Genomic DNA, 20,737 nt, shown 5'->3' with positions numbered 1-20,737 from the left:
CTGATATCTGGATTTTGAGATCTGTTATACGGTATCCAATATCCCTTTCATCTCTACCCATTCGATATCGGCCCCCAATATCCGTTTTGACTTGGCAGAAGAAATCCATCTGATATCCGATATCAAACACCATCCCAATTTTTTCTGAATATCGGATATCGAATGTCCAATATTGGATATCAAACGAATATCTGAAAAAATTGTCTAGTGGTATAAATAACGTGGCAGGCATATGTTTTTCTATGTACCTATGATATCTTATATAATCAATTTAATTAAAAAAGACAATGATAAGATAAATATTAACAATGAGAAGGTCAAAAAAAAATAATCATGCTTAACATAGATTTATAATTTTACAACGAAGGTTTTTGTGCAATGTTAATAGATTTTCAACAAAATATAACTAAATTTAATAAATTTTATGCTACACACTATGTAGTTAAGATAATTTTTACCACCACTATGTGAGTAGAACATAGTCGAGTAAGATAAGTGCCTAAAGGGAGGGTTTATTTACATTGATCTTTAAAGATAAAACTTATTTTTTCAGGTGGATTTTTATATTTGATGTAAACCCCCCTTGTTAATTGCTGGGAAAATGGCTATACATCTTCTAGCATAATCAGCTTCTAACGATGTGCAAACACTACTACTATGATACCATTTCATTTTCAAACTCTATTTTAATGATATTTTTCAGAATTTCATGTTAAAATTAATAAAAAACCGAATATGCTTCAAGGTTAGGAAATATTTTTATTGATCACTATTTATTTTTAATGGCGATAGATAAACTCAAAATTCAGTTTTTTATGTGTTAATTACTCTTACTGGTGGCACATAAGTCAAAATGGTATAAAAACTTTAAACAATATAAATAAGGATGGTTGTAATGAGTAAGGATTATCTTCATAGGAAGGTTGATGCAAGATGACTAGGACTGACATGGGTAGGATAGACTATTTCATTTAGGGATGGATAAAACAGACCACCAATCACACAATTGAATTTGAAGATTTAAATCCGGTATTAAATACTGATAGTGCAACCCCTTTCCTCGATCGAGGGGGGGAGTACTCTCTTTCAACCACCGTGGTTAAACAAGCAACAGTTTCAATAAACCAAATGGTCAATCACAAGAAGATTCAAAAACACCTAATCAACTAATCAGGGGAGGTCAAAAGCCTGATCAACTAATCTGACGGCGGTGGAAAAACAATCGAGGAACACTAGAGGAAGAACACTGACACCAAAGAGGGTAGAATTACCTCGACACTTAAGCAGTGCGTCGTGGCGATGCGTGTAACTCTTGACCCGCCATTGGGGGGGGCGAGTGGTGTACGCTTCGATAGGGTGACGCGGATCCAACTAGGTGTGCACTTGTAGAACGAGGGTCTAAAGCCTTGGATATTGGAAGAAGAGGCCGCGTGGGCAGGCGACCGCTTGGGCGGGCTGATGCCAGAGCGAGCAGCCGTGTGGGCGGACGGTTGCGTAACAAGCAGTCTTGCATGTCGCCAAGGCGGCTGTACATGCGATGGTTGCGGGCTGGCGGCTTTGCGTGCACCCAGCGCAGGTGGACGTGCGTGCAGTAGGCGCGGGCAGTTGGTAGTGTGTGTGGGCGAATGAGGATAGGTGGCCTTCTGTCGACGGCGGCGACGATGACAAAAGGCAATGGCGGCAAGAGGCAGTGGCGGCGGCTTGGATGGGAGACATCAAGGGCAAACTTCCTTTTAGAAGAAGAAACTTCAATTCCAAAAGAAATTCACCGAGTCTTGCTTACAACATTGGCCTATGTATAGGCCTTGGAGGAAAGGTAAAATAAGATAACCGTAAATTTCAAAAACCTAATATTAATCGATGCTGGCGACGTGTCGACGTGTCATGTCAAAGGATGGTTCTGAAGTTCATTAGATTCTGAAATTGAGCTTAAGCCATTACCTTCGTCATTCAAATATGCTTATTCAGGACCATGCAATTCTTTTCCTGTAATTATATCATCATTGTTATCATCTGAACAAGAATTAAAGCTTTTAGATGTTTTATCTACTTATAAATCTGCTATAGGATGGACAATTGATGATATTAAGGGCATTAGTCCAACATTTGTGAGCATAGAATTTTCTTAGAAGAAAATTCTAAAGCAACGAGACAACCTCAAAGGCGACTCAACCCGCACATGTTGGAGGTTGTTAAGAAACAAATCATGAAACGGCTAAAAGCTGATTTCATATATGCCATTTCAGATAACCAATGGGTAAGTCCTATTCATGTAGTACCTAAGAAAACAGGAATAACAGTGAGGAAGGATGAGAATGGTAATGAAGTTCAAACTCGAGTAGCTTCCAGTTGGAGAGTATGCATAAATTATAGGAAGCTTAACTCCGTGACAAAGAAAGATCATTATCCATTACCATTCATTGATCAGATTCTTGAAAGACTTTCAGGTCAAATTTTTTATTGTTTTCAAGATGGATATTCAGGATATAACCATATTGAAATTAACAAAAGTGATCAAGAGAAAACAACATTTACATGTCCAGTAGGTACTTTTGCATTTAAAAGGATGCCTTTTGGGTTATGCAATGCGCCAGCTACTTTTCAAAAATGTATGACTACTATGTTTTCCGATTTAGTAGGGGATTGCTTAGAAATTTTTATGGATGATTTTTCAGTCTTTGGTTCATCATTTGATAGTTGTCTATCTAATTTAACCAAGGTGTTGCAGATATGTGTACAGAACAATCTGGTTCAAAGCTGGGAGAAGTCCCATTTCATGGTGGAGGAGGGAATTGTCATGGGGCACCATATCAGCAAGGATGGGCTAAGGTGGACAGGGCAAAGGTCGAGGTTATCAAGAACCTACCCCTGCCCACAACCCTAAAGCAACGTAGGGGATTTCTAAGGCATGCTGGCTTCTACATAAGATTTATTAAAGATTTTGCTAAAATTTCTAAACCCTTAACTAATTTACTTTCTAAAGATACATTGTTTGTTTTTGATGAAAATGCTAAAGCATCCTTCTTGCAGATTAAAGAGGCTTTAATTCAAGCACCAATATTACAAGCTCCAGATTGGAGTAAGCCTTTTGAGATTATGTGTGATGCCTATGACAGTGCAGTGGGAGCTATTTTAGGACAAAGAATGGACAAGAAGCCAGTTGCCAAAGAATGCAAGCAAAACATTAGGAGGAGCACAGGTAAACTACTCAACAACTGAAAAAGAATTGCTTGCTATTATTTTTGCCTTAGAGAAATTTCGTTCTTATTTGTTAGGTAGTAAAATAATTGTCTTTTCAGATCATGCAACCTTAAAGTTTTTATTAAATAAAAAAGAAACCAAACGTAGATTAATACGGCGGATTTTACTTTTACAATAATTTGATTTAGAAATAAAGGATAAACGTGGAATAGATAATACTGTTGCAGATCATCTTTCCAGATTATCTACAGAATTATCTATTCCTATCCATGATGATTTTCCTGATGAATGAATTCAAAGTAAAAAGCTTCCATGGTATGCTCATATTGTAAATTTTCTTGTCACAGGATTAGTACCTAATGATTGGGATGTTGATGATAGAAACAAGTTTTACAAAGATATTAATTACTACTATTATGATGAACCTGAACTTTTTAAATTATGTGTTGATCCTGTGTTTAGAAGGTGTGTAACCGAGGAAGAACAATGAGCATATTAGATGCTTGCCATTCTTCTTTATGTGATGGACATTATGCTCCAACATTAACTGCATTTAAAGTTTTAAATTGTGGATTATTTTGGCCAAGTTTATTTTTGGATGCTTTTAAATTCTGCTCTAGTTGTTTAAAATGTTAAGCTGTGGTAAATATCAAAAATAATGATAGAATGCCACTACAGCCCATAATTGAAGTAGAAATATTTGACCCATGGGGGACTGATTTTATGTGGCCATTCACAAATTCAGATGGACATGAGTACATCTTGATGGGAGTTGATTATTTTTCCAGATGGGTTGAAGCAATCCCCACTAGGTCAAATGATCATAAAGTAGTGCTTAAATTCATTCAACAACATATATTTTGCAGGTTTGGTTGTCCTAGAGCAATTATTAGTGATGGAGGAAGTCATTTAAATAATTCTCAATTCAAGACCATGTTTAAAAAATATGGGGTTCAACATAGAATCACTACCCCATATCATTCACAAGCCAATGCTCAAATTGAGAATTCAAATAGAGAGATTAAGAAGATTATTAGGCCTGATGGGAAAGATTGGTCAAGTAGATTATATGATGCTCTTTGGGCATATAGAACTGCTTACAAAACACCCTTAGGGATGTCTGCTTATAGGGTTGTTTTTGGTAAAGCATATCATCTTCCGGTGGAAATAGAACATAGAGCTTATTGGGCTAGTAAGAAACTTAATCTCTCTTTAGATGTAGCAGGAAAATAGCTTTTATTGCAGATGCATGAACTCCAGAGTTGAGGAATGAAGCCTACGAAAATTCAAGAATTTATAAAGCCAGAATGAAGCATTTCACGACAAGAACATTACCCGTAAACACTTTCAGAAACATCAAAAGGTATGGCTTTATGATTCAAGGTTGAAACTTTTTCTAGGGAAGTTAAAATCAAGATGGGATGGACCATTTATAATTACTGACATATATGATAATGGAGCAGTTTTGATTTTTGATCCTAAGACAGGGAAGGAGTTCACTGTAAATGGCATGCGATTAAAACCATATGTGGAAGCAGAAGATTTATCGCAACCCACAACAACAATATTGCTAAATCTGATAGAGCCCACCGTATAGGAAGCACCAACCTAGGATTTGGATTCTAGAAATTTTCTCTTTTTATTGCATTTTGATTTTGCAAATAAAGGGAATTAACCTAATTCCCTAGATCTCAATTTTTCTTGTTTATTTTGTTTTCAGTTTGTATCTTTTCCAGGAATAAAGAAGAAGTACAATTCAGACACAAAACGAGATGTTGGCTTATCATTAGTAAGTTCTTCAAAGATCACGCCTAAGCAGGTTCGCAATTCGGAACTTCTGAATTACAATTATGATCCATTCCAATGCATTGAGGACATTGCATAATTTAGTGGGGGGGAGAACATTTCATGTGTTTAGGAGTGCAAACCTTTATTTTTTCTTTGTGTCATATAAATTCCATGTATAATTGAAAACCCACCCTTAGGAGACCTTCTTCATCCATGAATTCGAATTACATGTGTAGGGAAGTTTAGCTTTATATAGCGGATCACGATCATGCAAAAATAAAACAAACCCTGATTTTGAATGATATGGGAGTTAATTTCCAAATGTATAGGGTATCTAGTGGGTGTGTAGGGGATAGGAAAAATCAAAGGATTGAAGCACTATGATTCAAGATGGTAGAGAGTTGAGTGAATTGAGGACCCCCACCGCGCCACCATTCACTGAGCCGATCCTACTTGAATGTTTTTATTCTTTCATTGAGTCAATCTTACCTTAGGGTGGAAGATAGGCATTTCTCCAAGTCTTTAAGCACATAATTTCCTTTTCTTGATTCTCCATCTACCTTGTCATTCTATTTGCCATGCCATTCCACTTTGTCATCCCATTTGTTCAACCATGAGCCATATACTTATCCACTTTCTCGAACTTTGCTCTTACCAAACAGCATTTCATGGATGGTAGCCATCTCCCAAGCCATTCTATCTCCCTTTCCATGAGATTACCTTTATCCCATCTCTATCACCATTTCTGCCTAATTTCGCTCTTCAACTTCTTATTACCTCTTCTTCTCTTCAATGATTTTACATAATGCACTTATTAGAGTCAATGATAACTCTATTCTGTTTTTCTTTTTCACAATGTTTAGTATTTTATTTACCCCTGAAAAAAAAAGTCCTCAAGTTCAAGCAAAATATGAGGAAATTTTTTAAAAAAGGGGATTTTTGTGATAGACATTGTTAGTTCATTAATTTTGTTTCTAGTTATTGAATCTAGTAAGGGCATTACTCATGATTTCTTTCTATTTCTTTCTCATTAGTCTAAGTCTTGGGAGAAGGCAACCTGAAATGATGTATCCTTGATGAAACCTTTCATTCGAAATCCATCTCTTCCCCTTTAAGCACGCTATCTTTCATTCATTATTATTCTCTTACCCATGCCATCACACTATTTGATATTCTGTGCTAACTGGGAGGCGGAGAATGTCTAGATTTCATCTTATAGTTGGAGGAAACTTAGTGGAGAAGTTTAACACAAGTAGCCGCTACCTGGAAGAGAGTGGTCTTGATATGAGAGGCGAGAGGTCCACCACTTGAAGAGTGCAGTGAGAAGCATTCTGGATCATAGTGTAATATCTGGAGAGAAGTACATCTTTCTATTCATTTCATTAGCTCTACCCAAAACCAAGAGGATGAGACCCATATTCCTGACAAGGTGGAATTCAAATTGTCAATGAGAGTTTCGTTTGAGCATGTTATTGATAATTCTAACACTTAATGCAGATGAATGAGGATTAATGGATGAAGAAGTCATCTAAAGAAATAATGGTACATTGCTAAGGGACAAGCAATGATTTAAGTGGGGGGGGTTATGATAAATTGTAAATTAACATGATAAATTAATGAATTTTACATTATATTTATGTTTTTTAATGACTATATTTGCATGTTATCATATTAAAATAAAGATAAATCACTTACACTTTCATTTTACTATTATTTCTGATTTTTTATCATTTTTTACATGGAATTTAACCTCATTTCAGTGAAGAAATATTTTATGCAGGGCCTTAAATATTTGGCTAAAGGTTGATAAGGGCTATTCAAATTTTTCTGGATTTTTCCCCATATTTTTATGTAATGTTTCGACCTCTATATAGCCAAGAAATGATTTTTATATATTTAAATAATACATATTTAATTTATTGGGCATTTTTATATATACTAAAGGGCATCCACGTCATTCGCCCAAAATTCGGGCGAATGATTGGGTGATTATTATCAAATAATAAGGAGAGAGAGATTATTTTGTTTTAAAAATACGCCCACCAACATGCACGCGCGCAGCGCGTGCATGCGGGGTCGAGTTGCCGCGTGCATTTAACGCACGCGGCAACCGACACACGTGATTCAAAAGAAAAAAATCAAATATTGCGGCGGTTTTTGTCTTCTTCTGCGTACTTTACAAAGGAAAAAAATAATAAAAAAATTGAAACAGGGTGACGTGGCCTCTTTCTGACCGTTTAAAAGGTTTTTTAAATACCCAATGATTACGCGCTAACCGACGCACTTGTGATTAGAAAAATTTAAAAATTCACGGCTGTTGACTTGTCGTTTTCTTCTTTTTAGGAAAAATAAAGAGAAGGGGGTGACGTGGCAATTTTATAACCATTTAAATTCAGGAATTGATTTCCAATCATTGCGGGCGGCGGACACGGACAACTACGTGTCGACAAGCGATCTGAGAAGGCAGAAAATGAGAATAATTATGTCGACCAATAGAAAAATGCCATTTTCCAGAGTTCTTGGAGGAGAGATAAATAACCCAACGGCCTAGATTTACCCTTACTAAAACCTTGATATCTTGAGATCTAGATGTCCGATTGGGCTGAAATTTGGAGGGTAGGTTCGTCCTTTCTCCCTCTACATCTAGACGGTTGGATCTTTAAATAGAGGTCTAGAAATGGGCAAAATTTTATTTCAATCATCTTCTTGAACGGTTCTATAACGTCGAGGCATGGGCGAAATGTACATGCCCTAGAAGTTTGTTTTGAACAAAATTAGCACTTCAATTTGATTCTGATTCAAGATCTGGTTTTTGATTCTTAATTCTAAATCAATTTAGAACATTTCTGCATCGCTAGATTTTTAATTTAGGGTCGGATTTCACCTTTTCCCAAATTCTTCACTTTCTCTCTCTAGGTTAATTTGTCTAGTTTCTCTCTCTAGATTTCTATTTTTTTTGTTTAGGAATTTAACTCAATATATACAAAACCTAAAAATAAAATTTTATTCGAAAATTCATCTATCTTGAAATCCAATTTAAAAATCCCTTTCTTGATTATTTAATTCCCAATTTTAATTCATAAAAATTGTTTAAAATTTTTATAATAATTGGGAAATTAGTAATCTGAATTAATCTGAGCTTAAAATTAAAATATTCATATCTTGAATTTTCTGACCGAAATATTAAAAATCAAAATTAAGTCTTACTTAATTTTGATTAATTAAAGAATATTATTAAGGATAATTAAGAATTGTTAATTGCAAAATTAATTTATCTTTGGATTAATTCATTGAAATTGGATAAAAATTCTCATTTGTTGCCTCCCTGTGGTTCGACCCCTTGCTCTATATTCCATATTTAGTGATTAAGGGAAATTATTTTATTGTATAAGTCTAAATCCAAAATCAACGACATCTTTACGTGCATTTTTAGGCTTATAAGTGGAGAAGTCACATTCGCTCATTGGGAGGTCCATGGGTAGGGATGGATCATTTGATGAGAGAGGTGGGGCTTTATATTCAACCAAATCCAAAATATTGAAAGTTGAGCTTATCCCCCATGTAGAGGGTCTACCAATGGCATATGCATTTTTCCAAACTCACTTGAGGATCTGGAATGGTGCGACACTAGGAGCGTGAAGCTTGGTAGCCCACTTGGGAGAAAATCTCTTCGGCCTTACCCTCACCATCACCAGATCACCTTCATTAAATTTGCATTACTACTCATGATGGTGCAAATCTGCGGTCTGTTTATATTATGCATTACTACTCATGATGCATCGATGAATGTCCTCATGTAAACTTCTAATATGATTAGCAAATCACTCACCATCGTCTAAGACTCTACCATGCGGCGACATGGGAATTAAATCGGTAGGTTTTCGCGGTGGCTATCCCCAACCAATGATCGTAATAGATTGCCTAGGCTTCTATTAACGACTTCAGTTTGGGGATGAAAAGCAGTTGAAAAATTGAGTTTAGTTCCTTTGAGGTTCCAAAGGGTTTTCCAAAAATAACTAGTGAACCAGACATCTCGATCCGATACTACACTTTTTGAAAAACCATGTAGGCGGACAACTTCATTAGATTTGGGCAACATAGGAAGCGTTAGATGTTTTGGAACAAGCAATAAAATGGGCCGTTTTTGAAAAACGATCGACAACTCCCATGATGGAATCATGATGCTTATGAGTGCGGGGAAGCCCCAAAAAAAGGTCTATGCTCACGTCATCCCAAGGTTTATGAGGGACTGGAAGGGGCGCATAGAGACCCCTATTTTGTTTTACTTGCTTAGCGAGGGCACACACATGATATTGGGATACAATATTTGCTACCTCTCATTTTAGGGAAGGCCAAAAGAATTTGTGCTTAATGGATGTGATCGTCTTATTTTGGCCAAAGTGACCACTTAGCCCTCTGGCGTGTATTTCCCAAACAAGAAAGTCTCTAAGTGAAGTTTGTGGGATGCATAGTCGGCAATCGTAGAAAAGGAATCCATTTTCTAGAATATAGTCCTTAGTCTTCGGATTATAGCCTTTTACCAAGGAATGGATGATAGACGCAAAGTATGGACAATCTTTGTAATGATACTTTAATTGCTCAAAACCAATCACTTCAATTTTCATGACATTCAACAGGTGGACTGGCCTACTTAATGCATCTGCCACTTGATTTTTGACGCCTCTTTTATGTTTGAAGACAAATTTATACGACTAGAGATATTCGACCCATCGACCATGCCTCGGATTTAATTTCTGCTGTGAGTGAAGGTATTTCAACGCTTCATGGTCATAGTAAAGAACAACTTATTTCGAAAGCAAGTAGTGTCGCCAATGGTGAAGCAGTTGAACAATGGCATAAAACTCAAGTACGTGGAGTACTTGAGTTTGGCATCATTTAATTTTTCACTAAAGAAGACAACGGGATGGTTTTCTTGACTCAAGGCTCCTCCAATCCCTAAATCGGATGCGTCACATGCGACCTCAAATACCTTATTCAAGTTAGGTAAATGGAGTATGGGTGCCTTTATCATCTTAATTTTTATATCCTCAAAGGAACTTTGGGCCGATGGAGTCCACTCAAAATGATTACCCTAAAGCAACTTGGTCATTGGTGCCATGATGGTATCAAAGTTTGGAATAAAATGCCGATAAGAAGTAGCTAAACCATGGAAGCTACGTATATCATGGACACTTCTAGGCGTAGGCCATTGGGTTATGGCGTCGATTTTAGCTGGATCCAGAGAGACACCTTGTGCAGATAGAATAAACCCGAGGAATGAGACTTGATCAACGAGGAATGAACATTTGTTTGGTTGTGCATATAGTTGTTCGGCCTTTAAAACTTCGCACACTTGGCGTAGGTGTTGCATATGCTCAATTCTAGATTTACTATATCTGAGTATGTCGTCAAAGTAAACCACCACAAAATCCTGAATAAAATGTCTAAGGATATGATTCATCAATCGCTGGAAAGTGCTGGGGGCAGTTTTCCATTCATATAAGCCATCCTTAATTTTGAAAGCAGTTTTCCATTCATCCCAAGGGCAGATTCGTACATGATGATAACTGCTTTTTAGATCGATTTTTGAAAAAGATGACTGAACTAGCCATATCAAACATGTCATCGATGCGAGGGATTGAAAAGCAGTATGTAACACTGATTTTATTGATAGCCCTACTATCAATACACATGCGCCAACTCCCGTCCTTTATGGCGCTAATACTGCGGTGACTGCACACGGACTAAGACTTTCCTGAATGAACCCTTTGTCCAATGACTCTTGGACTTGTGAATGGAGTTCCTTGTAGTGTGTGGGGTCCATGCGATAATGGGGAAGATTAGGCAAAGAAGAACCAGGAGTGAAATCTATGGCATGTTGGATGTTGCGCATAGGCGAAAGGGAGGTAGGTAAATCCTCCGGGAATACACTCGCAAACTCCGTCAGTAATTTTAAGATTTCAGGAGGGTAGGAGTGGAGATTTCCTTAGAATGATCAAAATCATGTCAAGACAGACAGATAGCTCGTTATCTAGTTCCTGTTGGAATTGATGTTCATTGAGAAGACACAAACCTAATGACGTCGATTTATGTACAAGAGTCTTAGGAGTTTGAGTGTATGAGTGCCACATAATCTTCTTGCCATTGTATATAAAGGAACAAGTGTTGCTCCTACTGTAAAATTGCACATCATTATCATAGAGCCATGGACGGCCTAAGATAATGCTCCCAACGTTCATGGGTAATACATTACACAAAACCTTGTCTTCATATGATTGTACCTTGAGGGGAAGGAGACATTGGTTTTTTGCAGGGATCTATGTGGCATCAATCCATGAGACATAATAGGGGTGGGGATGATCAATCAATGACAAGCCCAATTGCGAAGTCATGGCATCGGATACCACATTCATACAACTGCCATTGTCTATGATTGTCTTGCACATCTTATCTCTGATCTTAACATACGTGTAAAATATGGAAGTCCTCAAAGCGGAATCTTCGGTAGATGGTTGAATAAGGGTGCAACAAACATTACCCTTAACTGACGTAGAAGGGTGACCTCGAGGAGGGTATGGTGGGCAGTTAGTGATTCCTCTGAAACTTACCAAACCATCAGTGTGCACAAATTTATTGACTACATAGTTCTCCACCCTATGTTCTTCCTCGTTAGTAGGTTGTTCTTCTAAGGTGGGCTATGTTGGGTTCTACAGACCTAGATCTAGATGAACAAACGGAAATGATTTGCAACGGAAGACATGAACGAATCAAACGGCATCAACAAAACCATTGAAACAACGTACCTTTCCATAGATCGGATCCATGATTTCTTGGATCCCGGAGAGAGACTAGTGGGGAAAGTGCAAAAGACTGTGGGGACCTGAACAATTCTTGCCTGGGTGAATTTTGTTATGGGCCTTCCCCTATTTCCCTATTCCGATCGCATCGGACATGGAGAGGACTGTGGGGAAAGTGCAAAAGACTGTGGGGACCTGAACAATTCTTGCCTGGGTGAATTTTGTTATGGGCCTTCCCCTATTTCCCTATTCCGATCGCATCGGACATGGAGAGGACTGTGGGGAAAGTGCAAAAGACTATGGGGACCTGAACAATTCTTACCTGGGTGAATTTTGTTATGGGCCTTCCCCTATTTCCCTATTCCGATCGCATCGGACATGGAGAGGACTGTGGGGAAAGTGCAAAAGACTATGGGGACCTGAACAATTCTTACCTGGGTGAATTTTGTTATGGGCCTTCCCCTATTTATACTTAGTGGGTATTTTTCGTAAAACCCCCAAAACTTAAAGTATATCTTCCAACATCCAAAAGACCATTTGTGTGTGACCCTCTAGGCCCATGTATCAGTCTAGTTAATGACTCCAATGACCCAATATGCTTTAATGGCCTTCCAAATTAATTAACTATATGAACATGTAGATTAATTAATGTCAGATCGATTTAACCCAATCGATAGGTTGAGTCTCCAACACATGGGGTGCCAAGCTACACCTTGTGTTCTAGAAGATACGAAGGAGTGTGTATCGACTCACTCATGGAACATGTTCGTAATCAGTTACCATGTATGTATAATCTCTCATCCACTTGACACTGGTTGGATGACTTAGGTTATGTTCAATTGTCAAAACCTAATGGGTCATCCTAGTTAGTACTAATGTGTTCGAAAATCATCAAAGAACTCTTCTCCAATATTTCACTGCCTTGGCCAAGGACTTCATTGGATCATCTTCCTTGAGCTGTCACGTCTTATACCGAGGGTGGATGATCCCATCTTGACCACATAATTGTCTTTGTGAACTTCTTGATGTACCCGAACTAAGACCGTTTAGAATATCATGATTAGAGACTCGTTGGCCATAGTCAAAGTACAACAGTCTGTCCACAAGTCGTCTTTGGTGTCTCAGGTCTAAGGACCACTTATACAACCATAACGTGAATCCACCTGATTGACAGTACAGTATAATACCATTTAGGGATTCGTACAGATCAATTTAGTGAATTGTTTCCACTAAAGAGTACCCAATATCTATGATGTAGGACAACTTTGGAAGTTGGGAAATGACGATGACGGGGGGAGGGTATTAGACGGATTTGGATGGAGGGATAAAACAGACCACAAAAATCCACGAGATCGAATTCGGAAGCTAAAATCGATGAAATACTGGTGGTGTAATCCCGTTCCTCGTTGAGGGTGGGAGTACTGTCTTCAACCACCACGATGATGCTGAAGCATCAAATCCAATACACAAATTCACGTCACAAGGAAATCTCACGATTGAGAGAATTATAGGGAACTCCAAATCAAATCAAACCTGTCGGTAGCGGAGGATTCTCGCGGAACACTGGACGAAGAACACGTCGACACCAAAGAGTTCAAGCGTACCTTGACACCGGAGTGCGTGAAGAGTCTGCGGGCAATTCTGGTCGTGACGAGACTAGGTGATCCGGGTGTTGTATGGCCCACTGGACGAGAAGATCTGGACGTTCTGGGTGTTGAGCGACCCGAGCAATGAGACGTTCCATGCTTTAGTGGCTAGAGTGCTTAGGCATGGGGCGTCGTTGGTGGGACGATTGATGTGCGCTTCGATAGGGTTTCGCGGATCCAATTGCACGGTCGGTTGGTGGGGGTTCAAGGGTAGAGTCGCCCCCTTGCAGGGTTCAGGGCGGTGCCCCAAAACCTAAAGGGTATGCGCCGCGGTAAGAAGCTTCGAGGGCATCTAGAAGCGCGGGTGACGGGCACGCGGTGTGTGCGGGCGGCCTTGGGGCGGATGGTCTAGGGTGACCCCTAGGCGGGCGGCTTGGGGCACCCTTGGGCGTCCCTTGGTGGGCGGCCTGGGCAGGCCTGGGCGGGTGGCATGGGCGACCCTGGGTGGCCGTGGGCGGGCGGCATGGGGCGGCCTTGGGCGGGCGGCTTGGGACGGCCTTGGGCGGCCTGCCTGGGGCAGCCCTGGGCGGGCGGCCTGGTGTGGCCTAGGGCTGCCCTGGGCGGGTGGCTTGGGCAGCCTTGGGCGACCCTGAGCAGGCGGTCTGGGCAGCACCCTAGGGTTGCCTTGGGCGGTTGCCTGGGGCGGCGACCTATGGTTGCCTTGGGTGGCAACCTGGGGCGACCTGGGGCGCCGGCCTTGGGTTGCCTTGGGCGGTAGCCTAGGGCGGCCTAGGGCGGCGGCCTGGGGTTGCCTTGGGCGGCAGCCTTGGGCAGCTTAGGATAAGAGGGATCGGTGGTAGCCGGTGGCGCGAGACAGCGATAGAGGTGGCGGCGGTGGTGGAGAACAGAGGCAGAGATAGGGAGGTTAGGGTTGTTGCAAGTGCTCCAAGAAGAGTAAGATGAAACTCAATTCTTGAAATAACTTGCCTAACTATTTCTTGAAACAATGGCCTATACATATAGGCCTTGGAGGAAAGAGAAAATACAACTTAACAACGAGAAATTAAAGATGAGAAATTAAAGACAAGAGACGTGATTCGTGTCACGTCAAGGGGCAGTTGTTGATCTGTCGTTGGCGACGTGTCATGATGCGTGAAGGACCATGCGTGCGTGGAGACGTGCGTGATGCCGGTGTGTTGACTTTGTCAGATGACGGTGGTGGCGTGTCTGTAGCGGCGGCATGGACTTCAATTGACGGTGGCGCAGTGTCCGTAGCGACGGCGTTGACTTAGGTTGACGGTGGTGTCGCGTCCAATATCGATGCGTTGGCATCCTCGCCATCAATCTATCCTTAGTGTCTCCATCCTAACGGCTACGTAATCAGCCATACTTGTCATATGAGTGAGGCTAGATAGTGCTATTCTATCCGGATACTTTGATGTCCTTCTCGCGTATCCTTTGAATAGGAATGTTTGGAACACATGCTTAAAGACTAGTGATCTCCGTATTACGATCTCATCATAATTCACTAAGCGACGGCGTTGACTTCGGTTGACGGTGGTGTCGCGTCCAATATCGATGCGTTGGCGTCCTCGCCATCAATCTATCCTTAGTGTCTCCATCCTAATGACTACGCGATCAGCCATACTTGTCATATGAGTGAGGCTAGATAGTGCTATTCTGTCCGGATACTTTGATGTCCTTCTCGCGTATCCTTTGAATAGGAATGTTTAGAACACATGCTTAAAGACTAGTGATCTCCGTATTACGATCTCATCATAATTCACTAAGTCCGGTCATGTATTCAAGGACTTCATCATAAGCATCACACGTGCATTATAATGAATATGTTGGATTAATGAACATGGAACGAGATGTGAAATGTGTGATTGGCTTTCCAGCAACATATATTTCCATCAAGCTCAATATCAATGGACTCATGACCTATGTGTAAGGCTCGAGAGGGGCACTGGGAGGCTCTATGGCAACGTCCCTATAACTTAAAGCATATCATGCCGAAAGGGCCGATTTGTGTTGGGTTAAGTTGAGTCGGGGCCCTTGCGGTACAGTCAAGGGAGGAAGAGGTACGACTATTGGGGGATAGCGGAGTGGATGATTGTGGTGTGGGAGCAAGAGCATAGTGTTCAGCGGGAGTACGATTTGGGACTTGGTATGGGTGCTGGGAGAGCTAGAGGAGGGTTGTGAGGAGTAGACTAGACCTGTTGGAGTAGGAAGGATAGGCACGATCACTAAGAGCGGGGCGGCCACTAATGAAAGGGCTACTATAAAGAGTCTGACAGAGTTCGAGATCCTTTACAATCTGATAGGCCTGCTCAAGCGTGGCTGATGAAGCATGTCCAGACGACGCCAACGAATCTTCAGCGAAGCCTTCTTTGTCATCATCAGCATCACCGACGATTTGTGTCTAGCCCGATCGGCATGCCAAAGCGTCCGTGAAGACACCCGGGTTTAAGTACCCCCGATAGAGCACGCCTGTGTCTGTATCTTTGCATTTTCTGTTATCTATTTTTGCTGTTTTAATATCTCTTTTGTGTTCGTCACGACGAATGCCCTACTCATTGTGACGCGTCCGTGTCACCATGTTTTCATATCCATTCATATCATTTTCCTTTTCACCTGGTTTATTATGTTTTTTATATTTATGTTGTAAATGAGGGGGGGAGATCCTTAATGGACTCCCCTTTCTGGACTCCTTGTAAGGGCCCATCATGGCCCTATATAAGGCCATGATGGGACTATGTCATATTTTAGAGCTGGAATTTTCTTTGTTGGCAGTTACTCCGCGTCTGGATCTCACCAAGAAGAAGAAGAGGGGGGAGGAGAGGGAAGAAGAAGAAGAAGAAGAAGAGGAATAAGAGAAGCAAGATGAAAAGGAAAGGAAGAAGAGGCGAGTGGGGGGGGGGAGGGAAATAGTTTTCTCTTCTCTGCCACCATATTCTGCCGTTCCTCTGAAGATCCGTTGCAAACAGACCACCGTCAAGAGAAATCCAGCTAGCGTGGATTCCTGGAACAGATTGCGTAGTTGACAACACACTTTAAATCTGTCGATTGTGTCCCTACATGGATCCATCAGTTTGTCAACGGACCCTTGCATTAGAAGCATCACGTTGTGGAATGTTTCGCCATACGGTGATTGCAAGAGGTGTCGCGTGTAATCCTGAATGGCAATTCGGCGACCCCTCTAGATAACATCCACCTTCAAATCCGGTGCACAAACTGCTCGTTGGATCGAACTCTTGGCAAGTTGAAGCGTCCAACGATCGGCCACATACGTGGAATCAACAGCCACCGTTCGAACTCTTGATTGTCCGTGTCTCGACATCGGGATTGTCGTAAGTCAGCGTGGTGATTACTGCCCCTGACTGGTCAACACAGTGAGCGTTGCAACCTAGCCGTCGAAGCTTATTCATGTGCCCTCGTGCGGCATGATCCTGCCTAGCACTTGTATTGAATCTGTGCGGTCTAGCACAATTGGTTGAGCACCTCTACTTCTACCACAAGGGTGCCATAGTGCATTGCTCGGCCTCACGAGTTGCACTCCCGACGATCAGCGTTGGTATTCTCCACACCCGAGTGCCACCTGTGAGTCGAACACTAATAACTGTTGCAACATTTTGACGACCCATCAACTCAGCATGATCCTTCTCCACGAGTCGTTGAACCAAATTGCACTCCACCTCCTTGCCGTCAACTACAACTTGTAGTTGCCACCAGTTTTTTCCACGTCGACTCTTTATAATGGCACCCACTGGACTCAGTCAACTGCTGTTTGAGCCACCACGCCTTTGTACACCTCTTCCAATTCATCTTCTCAGCTCCGCTCTCCATTACCACGCCAGTGCCACCCCATCGCCACTTGTTGAGCTACTCCAGCCCACTCTTCGACATTTCTCCTCCTTCCTGATCACATCGGTTCGTGCATTGACGAGGACATCACTTCCTGACCACCAACGAGGTACATCGTTCCCCTTGCTCGTCCGTTAGATTATCTCTTTCTGTATATCTTCGACTGCACTCCACCGCGCTCGAGTTAGATTAGGTGAGAAAAAATTATCGAGTCACCCCCGTTACATGTGAGCCTCTACCAAATTATTCAGTTCGGCACCGTAGTCACCGTCGTTGCTCCAACCAGGGTTAGAAGGTCATCTTATTATCATCATTGGATGCTCGCCCCATAGTTGAGAGTACGGTGAAACCCCACTCATCGGCCCTACACGTATACTTCACCTAGATCACTCGCATTACGTAGTTACATTCAGTTAGTAAATTTACCCGTCGGACGACGTCATCGACGACGTCCGACATCAGTGATAGCCTTTCGAACAAGTAACTCTATCTCCAGATAAGGATTAAGTCTGGTTTTAAAGTTGGGTATGACCATTCATGGATTCTCCTCAACTCAACACCTCATATTAAATTCTTCGAATTAGGTGATGTACTGCGACAAGGGGCACCTACCCTGTTGTAACTTATGCCATTGATCCAGGAGATTGTCTAAATAAGCAACAAGTTTGCAACTTATCTTTCATCTGGGGCAACGTGTATATTGGTGCTTCTCGTCGGTTATAGATTGAAAATTCAAGGTTCCCCCAAAAAATTTTGGCCTGACCCCCTACTTTTATCTCGGCACATTGAATTTTCTTCCACTCGAGCATATCATACCATTTGAAGTAACTGTTTAGCTTGGATTCCCAATTGAGATATTCCTTAGGTTCTATAGATCCTTCATAATAATGGATATCGACTTTGACACTCCTCTGAATCTGTTGCCAATGATTGTCGTGATCCAGACGATGGTGTTCACAAGGTTGTACCCGATCTCAAGAGGTTAGGAATCGTCTTGTTTAGGATGATTCCCATTCCATCCTCGGTGTCTATTTCGAAGCGAATAGGGATCAATTCGCGGTGGATGATTCCTATCACGAACTGGGAGTCTATCCCCATGTGGATATTAATCGTCACGGGGAGGACGATTTTTTATATCTTGCCTAGGTTTCTATCCTCAAGCGGATGGGGATCATTTCGCAGTGGATGATTCCTATCACATCCCAAGGTTCTATTCTCATGCTGATAGGGATCGTCTCGATGATTCCTATCGTGACCTGGGGTTCTTGGCCCGCAAAGATTCAGATCGTCATGCTCAGGATGATTCTGATCATGACCTCTAGATCTATTCTCAAGCTGATATGTATCATAATTTTCTGGATGACTTCTATCGTACTCTCAAGGTCTAAGCTCAGCTGGGTATGGGTCGTCGCAATCATGGGGATTCCTATCACGACCACAAGTTTATAACTAGTAAGTTTGCTCACTAACCGCTTCAATAGAATTGGCTAGACGGTTGTCCATGTTGGTAAGAAGTGTGTTTACTTCACGAAAACCATTTTGGACAATGTCTAACATGCGGTCGACATCCCCACGTGATGAGGGTGGTGGAGCAAGTGGAGACGAGTCTTGGTTAGGGATAGAGGAGTCACAGTTATCTAGGGAAAGATAGGTCATTGCGGCGACGACGAGTTTGCTAGAACATAGATGCATGCAAATGAAATGAAGATGGATGACATCTACGAATGCGGAGTGGGTATGCTGATAAATGTGAGGCTCTGATACCAATTTGATGCAGGATGACTAGGACTGACATGGGTAGAATAGATTATTTCAACTAGGGATGCATAAAACAGACCACAAATCACACAATCGAATTTGAAGATTTCAATCCTGTTTAAATACTAACGGTGCAATCCCATTCCTCGATCGAGGGGGGGGAGTATTGTCTTTCAACCACCGTGGTTAAACAAGCAACAGTTTCAATAAATCAAAAGATCGATCACGAGAAGATTCAAAAATGCTTAATCAACTGATCACAGGAAGATTCAAAAGCCTGATCAACTAATCCGACGATGGTGGAAAAACAAATGAGGAACGCTAGAAGAACACCGACACCAAAGAGGGTATAATTATCTTGACACTAGAGCAGTGTGCCGTGGCAATGCGGGTAATTCTTCAATGGGGGACGAGTGACGAGGGTCTGAAGCCCTTGGACATTGAAAGCGGAGTCTGCGTGGGTGGGCGGCCACGTTGGCAGGCGGCCACTTGGGTGGGCACCTGCGAGTGCGGGTGGTTGCGTGGGTGGGCATCCATGTGGACGGGCGACATCCTAGGCCGGTGACCATGTGGGCGAGCAGCCGTGTGTTCAGACGGTGTGGGCTGCCAGGTGTACGTGCGGGTGGTGAGGACTGGGATGTGCGTATGGCCGGCACAGGTGGACGTGCATGAGGCAGGCACGCACAGTCGATAGTGCGTGCGGGCGCAGGAGGACAGCTGGCCTTCTCTTGATGGTGGGAGCAGCGCCAAGTGGTAGCGACGGCAGCTCGAACGGGAGACAGCTAGGGAAAACATCCTTTTAGGAGAAGAAACTTTGATTCCAAAAGGAATTGATCGAGTCTGTCTTACAAAATTCGCCTATGTATAGGCCTTGGAGGAAAGAGAAGTGAAGATAAACATAAATTTTAAAAAATCAAATATTACTGAATGTTGGCGACGTGCCAACGTGTCACGTCAAAGGATGGTTCTGAAGTTGGCGTTGGTGACATGTCATGACGGGGGACGTCTACTGAGAAGGTGGAGGCACGTCCGGTACTGGTGCGTTGTTGTGGTCGCCAGCAAAGGTTGCTTAGAAATTTGATAGTTATTGAATGGTCATTGAAAATACAAAAGAAATTTCTTTAAAAAACAATGTACTTTTAATTACTTTGCTTTTTTGCATATGAGTTTAATCAATAGTATTATAAGAACATCTACTCAACAGGATTATAGACAAGTATTATTGAGAAAGGATCATCTCCACAGGAAATGGTCATTTAGCATATGATATTATTTAGTACATATTAAATATATGAGCAAGGGTACATATAAAAGAAAAGGTAGAGATACTATGGAAATGAGGAGGTGAGAAGGTGAGAAGGTGATGATTAATATTTAACATGATGCCAAGGATAGTGGAGAGAAAGTAGTAATATGAAGGAGAGAACAACGATGGGCGGGAACAACGTTCAGTTGGGTTGTGGTGCTTTGATTGAATGATGGAAAGTACTATTGAGCAATCTCTAAAACTAATACAACATATGTACCTTATGGGGAACTTGTTGCACGCATGACTTGTTACCTTTAAGATGTTTCTTAAGCCATTCACATGCCTGGTTTCGAGAATATCCATGTGATCAAGTTACTCTTGGATCTCCAGATAATGGTGGGGATGCCCTACTCTAGCTTACCTAGGTTCTATAAACAGTTCATAAACAAAAAGTATATCCACCAGTACCCCTAAAGTCTTATGTGTGTAAC

The sequence above is a fragment of the Wolffia australiana genome, chromosome 10 (assembly GCF_029677425.1).
Source record: "Wolffia australiana isolate 7733 chromosome 10, ASM2967742v1".
Lineage (NCBI taxonomy): Eukaryota > Viridiplantae > Streptophyta > Magnoliopsida > Alismatales > Araceae > Wolffia > Wolffia australiana.
Note: the sequence above shows the minus strand (reverse complement) of the source record.